General features: G+C 46.7%; 1 long non-coding RNA gene across 1 annotated transcript; it reads left to right on the top strand.

The window, feature by feature from the left end:
* Positions 1-1,053: 1,053 nt before the first annotated feature.
* Positions 1,054-6,690, top strand: LOC131381379 (uncharacterized). The gene is made up of 4 exons (XR_009210091.1): positions 1,054-1,187; positions 3,476-4,141; positions 4,784-4,876; positions 5,667-6,690. It is a non-coding gene; the product is annotated as an uncharacterized LOC131381379 (long non-coding RNA).
* The last annotated feature ends 767 nt before the right edge of the window (positions 6,691-7,457 follow it).

The following is a 7,457-nucleotide window of genomic DNA, read 5'->3' as shown; positions in this document are numbered from 1 at the left end:
GGGAGGGAAGAATCCCAGGGAAATACTTCCGGGGCATTATCCCGCTCCCCGCGCTAGTTCCGGAAGTACCTTTTTTAGATCGGACTGGGACTCAGAGGGGTTTCCATGACTACGGGACCCCTCCGACTAATACCCTGCAAATGCTTGTCAGAAATTGGCTTGGAGGCCGGGCGCGGTGGCTCACGCCTGTAATCCCAGCACTTTGGGAGGCCGAGGCGGGCGGATCACGAGGTCAGGAGATCGAGACCATCCTGGCTAACACGGTGAAACCCCGTCTCTACTAAAAATACAAAAAATTAGCCGGGCGAGGTGGCAGGCGCTTGTAGTCCCAGCTAATCGGGAGGCTGAGGCAGGAGAATGGCTTGAATCCCGGGGGGCGGAGCCTGCAGTGCCGAGATCGCGCCACTGCACTCCAACCTGGGCGACAGCGAGACTCCGTCTCAAAAAAAAAAAAAAAAGCAAACCAGGTATGTGCGTTTAGAGGTGCTGTACATTTTCAGCATTATAAATGAATAGAGATGAGTGGCAATAGTTACTTTGGTCCACAGATTTTTGATAACTAGTTTTGGATCTCTTCCACTAAAGGGATTGCCTGTTGAACGTTGTTAGGAATGTAAACTGAAGGCAAACTGCCTGGGTTTGAATTTTGTTCTGTCCCTTGCACCCTGCCTGGCTTCAAATCCTATCTCTGCTTATTAAGTTCTTTTAAGGGGATCATCTTTGAGCAAATGTCTTAGCTTCTGTTTTCCCAAGTAAATGGACACAATAGTTGCTACCTTGTGAAAGATTCATGTAATTGACTAGCATTTACCCAGTAGCATCAGTGTTCAGTTTCAGTCATTGGTGATTCTGCAGTTGGACTGTGTGTTGGTATGGAGAAAAAGATACTTTTGATAACCGAGAGGCCGCTTTTCTCTGCTTTTGTGTCAAAAAGGGAGAAGGGAGTTTGGAGACGGAAACGAATTCTGTTCAATACTAAGCTCTCTTCCTCAAAATCAGAGGTACATAGAATGTGTAATAATTTACAGAATTTCTAGACTTCAACAATCTGATTTTTTTTTAAATTTACTTTTATTTTTTCAGGTTGAGACTGAGCTAAAAATCTGTGGCAACGTTCTGGATGTACTGGACAAACACCTTATTCCAGCAGCTACCACTGGCAAGTCCAAGGTTTTCTATTACGAAATGTAGGTTCTATACTAACAATTAACAAGTGTACTTCAATAATTTTAAACGCTCTCAGGAATAATTGGCCTTGTTTCTTTTTTTTCTTAGACATCTCATATTATTTTCCTTATTAAATATAACCAAAGTCCCACAGAAATTCACTGAGGAGCCTCTAAATATCAACAAAATTATCACTTGAAAGACTAGAATTAAACAAGCAAATGGTTCCAAGAAATGGCACGAGTGTATTAATCATAAAATAAAATTTCTGCATGAAACATGCAGCCAGCACTGTGCAATGTGTGGCCGTTTGGGGGATGGGAATGAGATAAGTCCCATGAAAGCAAAAGAATATAAGTAAGTAAAACAAAGGCTAATACATTTTTATAATAGCCTGACCATCTTTTTATTCCAACATTAACTATCCTTCTAACATTAAACAATTATTTTTAAATAAAAGTTGGAAACCTACATAGAAGAAAGTCATGATTCTAAAAAGGCCAACTTTTAATCTTACATTTTCCTTTCTAGTATAGAACCTACATTTCATAATAGAAAACCTTGGACTTGCCAGTGGTAGCTGCTGGAATGAGGTGTTTGTCCAGTGCATCCAGAATGTCACCACAGATTAATTTTAATAGCTCACTCTCAACCTGAAAAAATAAAAATATATTTTAAAAAATCAGATTGTTGAAGTCTAGAAATTCTGTAAATTATTGCACATTCTATCTACCTCTGGTTTTGTGGAAGAGAGCTTAGTATTAAAGAGAATTCGTTTCCCACTCCAAATTCCCTTCTTCCCTTTTGACACAAAAGCAGAGAAAACTGCCTCTCAGTTATCAAAAATATGTTTTCCTTTCTGCATGCAATTAAGTGCTACACACACACACCACCCCCCACCCCAGCACCCCCTCACAGTCCAACTGCAGAATCAACAATGACTAAACACTGATGCTACTTGGTAAACGCTAGTCAGTTACATGAATCTTTCACAAAGTAGCAACTATTGTGTCCATTTACTTGGGAAAACAGAAGCTAAGACATTTGCTCAAAGATGATCCCCTTAAAAGAACTTAATAAGCAGAGCTAGGATTTGAAGCCAGGCAGGGTGCAAGGGACAAAACAAAATTCAAACCCAGGCAGTTTATCTTCAGTACTTACATTCCTAACAACGTTCAACAGGCAGTTCCTTTAGTGGAAGAGATCCAAAACTAGTTAAGATACCAAAAATCTATGGACCAAAAAAACGATTGCACTCATCTCTATTCATTTATAATGCTGAAAATGTACAGCACCTCTAAACGCACATACCCAGCTTGCTTCCTATTTTTTTTCTTCGTCTTTTTTTGAGACGGGGTCTTGCTTTGTCCCTCGGGCTGGAGTGCAATGGCGTAATCTCAGCTCACTGCAACCTCCGACTCCCGGGTTCACACCATTCTCCTGCCTCAGCCTCCTGAGTACCTGGGACTACAGGCGGCCACCACCATGCCTGGCTGATAACTTTTTTTGTATTGTTTAGTAGAGACGGGGTTTCACCGTGTTAGCCAAGATGGCCTTGATCTCCTGACCTTGATCTCCCAAAGTGCTAGCTAGGAAAGGGGAAGCAGAAAGCAAAGAGTAGCTGATACATTGGGAGAAGATGTGAAAAGTTCTTCACATCTTCCCATCACAAAGCAAGAGAGAGAGCAAGACGGGTAGGATTAGAGTCAAAGCAAAGCAGCCATGTGTGTGCCTGGGAGCTTCCATCTGGGGTAGACTGCTGAATTCTCTCACTTATTCTGGCCCATTCGGGCCCAATGTGCTGATGGCTGGCTTAGCCTGTTTTTGTTGCTGTTGGTGTTGTTGTTTTATAATGACTCTGCCTCCGTTCTATTCTCTGCCCTTTGACAAAAGTCTCATGCAGATATCTAATACTTAAACCCCACTGTATTTGAAATATCTTCCTAGGTGGGTGTCCCAGAGTTAAGTCTCCTCCCTGCTAATTCACTCCTGCTGCGTCCACCTTCCTCACCTGCGTCTGTAATCAAGCCATTGCCCTGTTCTAAAGCGGTCATTTGCTTTGGGTCGGGGTAAGGACAGGGAGCACTTGGGGTTGGGAGCAAGGGGAACTGGCCTGGTGTCCTGCTGGGCCAGCTCCTATGGCCAGAGAAAAGGGCTCTGCCTGGGGACTTAACTCCTTTGCTCAAGGTTTGAACTTTTGGCTGAAAGACATAGGCTGAGTCTCCAGCATCTGAAGACATTTTCCCCAAATTTTAGTGAGTCCCTGCTCTGATTTGTTTTCTCTTCCCTTCCCATCTTCTCTTTACAGATGATCACAGCCAAGACTGCTGGTCAATCCAGGCTGCTGGTTTGCAGACAGCTGCAGTGAATGTCTGTGTTTGCCTGTCCTGAATCTTCTCTGTATTCTTCCAGTTCCATCAACTCAGCTGTCCTTTGGAGAGCCATCCCCGGCAAACACCCTCAGCCATGTGGCATTCTGACTCCAGGGCTGGACAGACATTGACCGAAGCCGGGCCAGCCTTCACTGTCAGTGCTGGAGAAGACAGGCCAACTTTCTGCTGGGGTTGCCAAGCTGGAAGGATGCATACCTGGAGCGCCCTGCGCTGCAGGAGCTTTTTGGTTGCTTGGACGAATACTTTTCTTTCAAGGAAAACCACACTGAGTCACTTGCCAACACCCCACCAGCGAGAGAAAGCCACATCCACACCTCTGGGGAAGAGGCCCCTGGCTGGTGACTCACTTACCAGCTCCCACTTTATACAGGGCCCTTCCTCTGGAGTAACCCAGCATGCGTCAGAAGACAGTGGCATCAGAATTGTGCCACTCATCATCGCAAATGGTCCCTCAGGTACCACTGTAGTAAACTTCAGCCCGGCCTCGGTTATTACTGCCGACAATCCTGACAGACACTGCGTTTTCACCTGGGTGAAGAAACACACGTGGGAGAGGCGAGGAAGCCCCCTTGGGGCTTTGGGTAAGTGCAGGCTCTTTCTTTTCATTTTGGAGTTCTACAGTTAAGGAAAAGAAATGCCTCTGCTTGACTGTCACCAGAGCCTGGAAGATCCCACTTTACAGTACCAACCCAACCTGGCATGCAGCCTCCGTGCACATGGGTCCTCCTGGGACCTTCAGGCACAAGGCCAGGGGGGCAGGTGCCCCTGTGGCTGGTTTGCAAATCGCATACACTACATCTTGTCGTGTGTTGTGGAGAGAAGAAAAGAAAAGTTGAGAAAAGAGAAGGAAGGAAGCAAAGAATGGAGGGAGAGAGGGAAAGGAAGGAGGGAGGGAGAGGAAAGAAGGAAAAGGGGAGGAAGGGAGGGAGGGAGAGAGAAAAGGAAAGGAAGAAGTAGAAGGGGGGAAGAAAGGGAGAGAAGGAAGGAAGGGAGAGAGTGGCTGGGGAGGGAAACTGCTGTTCTGTGCTGTGGGCAGGCTCATTCAAGGGACTAGACCCTCAGCTCTTCCCCAAAATGAGAAATTTATTTGAGAACCAAGGTCTGTTCCCCCAACACACACAATTTTCAGGTACAGAATTGACTTTAAGGCACACATTAAAGAGAATATAAATAGTGATTACCTCTTTCACCTTTTTCTTCCTTTACTCCTTTCTTCCCAGAAGATCCTGTCATGAGGAGAAAACCCACACGGTCTGAAAGAAACCCAGGCAGGATGCCTTTGCCTGCATTTGCAGGAGTGGGAAGCGGGTGGAGAGGTGGGGGTGGTCAGACTCTCCCTGGGTCTCGCCTGTGGCCTGGCATTATGGGGACGGGACGTCCTGCGGGTGTCAATGATTGAGCAGGAAGAAACGGGCCTGAGCTACAGCAAGAGGGGTTGAAGTTAGATTGGTGAGAGACACTTGGTCTGGTCAGCAACATGGAGTGGGATGGGCTCATCTCCTTCATGGAAACCGTCTAGGGGCATTGGGTCGTGGGGCATGGCTCAAGTGCACGTTCATGCCCCTGCCTCAGATGCTACAGCTGCGCCTAACCCACTGCTGTGTGCTCCATGCCTAGGGCAACCCCCAGCGCAAGACCTGTCAATTAAGGAAATAAACCTTTACCCTCCTGGGTTCTGAAAACCCCCAAAACTCTTAAACAGGGCCTTTCTTATTTTAAGGTAAAGAATTGGCTGTAAAGCATAGTCCTAAGAACCAAGGAATCAGATGCAGAGGGCTTACCTTTCACTCCCTGGTCTCCCTTCTGGCCAGCTGGTCCAGGGGCCCCCTTGGGGCCTGCCAGCCCCGGGCTCCCCTGTTCTCCCTTCACACCTGCAGGGCCTGGAAGGAGAGATACTGCCCTGGTCAGGTGCCCTGCTTTGCCTTCCCAAGAGAGACCCAAGGGCCTTGCTGTTTAATAAATGAGTTATCCTTAACTGCCAGACCTCCCCCATGGCTGGGCTATCTGAATTTCAGCCTGTCTGTGGTCCATACGGGGGCTGCACTGATCTCTCAACTCTTAGGTAAATGCTGCAGGCAGGCTAAAATAGCTGGTGGTATTCCACAGATTGTTGGTCCTTCTGGAATTACATAGTTATGTGGAAGTTCTGGCCATGCTGGGAGAATTTGCTGGAATTTTTCTAAGCCTCGATGTGTCCTTTAGTGAACTGAAATAGTAACAGAGGCCAGGTACAGTGGCTTACTCCTGTAATCCCAATGCTTTGGGAGGCCAAGGTGGGAGGATCACTTGAGCCCGGGAGGCCAAGTCTGCAGTGAGCTATCCTGGCACCACTGCACTCAGACCTGGGTGACACAGAGACTTTGTCTCTAAAAAAATTGAAAAAACAAAACAAAACACAAAATGGTAATAGAATATCTAGCTTGTGAGGAAGAAAAGTTGCTCAAGAAATGTGTCTGAAAAATCTCACTTTTGCACTCACAGGGGTAGGGCTGTTGAGAGGCCTAGAAACACCCTGCAGCTGGTGCCAGCTCAGTACCCAACTGACGCACAGGCTCTGGAGGTGAGGATAAGAATAAGAAAGCCCAGCAACAGGCAGCGGGAGGCAGAGAGGAGAGGCTTGGGGGCCAAGAAGAAGAGGCAAATGGGCCACAGCTGAGGTGGGGAAGCAGCAGCCGTGGATGGAGCAGAAGGGACACAGCTCCATGGCAGCTGCACAGCCTGGAGCCTCCGCCTGCACCCACAGCTCTCCTGACATTTTTCCCCTTTGCCATCCTCAGCGCCTGCCCCACATGCTATACCCCTCAGGATGCTGAGTTCCTGTTGTTCCCAGGTTTTGCAGCAGAGAAATCTGAGGCTTGAGTGACAGAGCCCTGGAGTCTTAACCTCTACTTTGGGAGAAGGTCACAGCTGTGCGTTCAAAGTCAACAAGACCTGCCCTCTGAGCAGGCAGGCCTTCCCCGTCATCACTCCGAGGGATGAAAATGCAGCCAGCCCTTTACCTGGAACTCCTGATTCTCCTTTTCTTCCTTGCTGTCCTTGAAGTCCTAAGATCAAAACAAAAAAGGGGGGGGGAGATCATAAAACTTAGATATTAGACATTTTTAATCTTAGACAACCTCTACCTTTTGTCTGATTAATGCAGATGGAAAGATACATTGGTTCTCCACGTTTAAAGCCTCTTCAGCAGATTGTAAAAAGAGATCGTCTGCAGATGAATGAGAACAGGTGTGTTGGGGATGAAACAGCAAAGTACTGGATGAAAGCCTGGATTAGGCAGACCCCAGATGCACAGCTGGCCTTCCCTGCCCACCAGTAACCTGACCTGGCGTCTAAATCCAATCCCATTCGCTGCCATTGCATTTATATTGGAAGAGAATTGGGAGATATTTGGTAAATAAAGTTATCTTTATTGCCAAAAGACTGTGGAGGGGGCTCAGTGGCCACCAGGAACTTTGGGGGTCCTCACCCATAGTAGATGCTCTACAAGTATTTGTTGGTTTATTTCATTGTGGCCCCCAGTGGCTAAAGATTCATGTGGCTGAAGAGTCTCATGTCCAGAAAATGGAAAAATAATAACCACAATCATTGGTAATGATCCTACTGTAGTTAATGTTAAAGGTCCCCCTTTCTTCCTTCTTTCCATCCATTCATCCTTTTTTTCAGTAAACTTTCATGGAAGACCCATTGTCCCCAGCACCCTGCTGGGTCACTGTGAGATAATAGTTTGTTCATTTAGCAAGATCATGTCCTCTTGGTTTTAAGTGCCAATATTTATTTTATTTCAGAGAAATAGGACTCCTCAAGGCAGTTACACAAACTTGGGAAAATGCAAGCTCATTATTGACTATCAATAACAGTTACTAGCCGGGCGCAGTGGCTCACGCTTGTAATCCCAGC

Source organism: Hylobates moloch, unplaced genomic scaffold (assembly GCF_009828535.3).
Source record: "Hylobates moloch isolate HMO894 unplaced genomic scaffold, HMol_V3 SCAFFOLD_15, whole genome shotgun sequence".
NCBI classification, from domain to species: Eukaryota; Metazoa; Chordata; class Mammalia; order Primates; family Hylobatidae; genus Hylobates; species Hylobates moloch.
The sequence above is the reverse complement of the archived record's forward strand: the minus strand, read 5'-3'. Positions and strand labels throughout refer to the sequence as shown.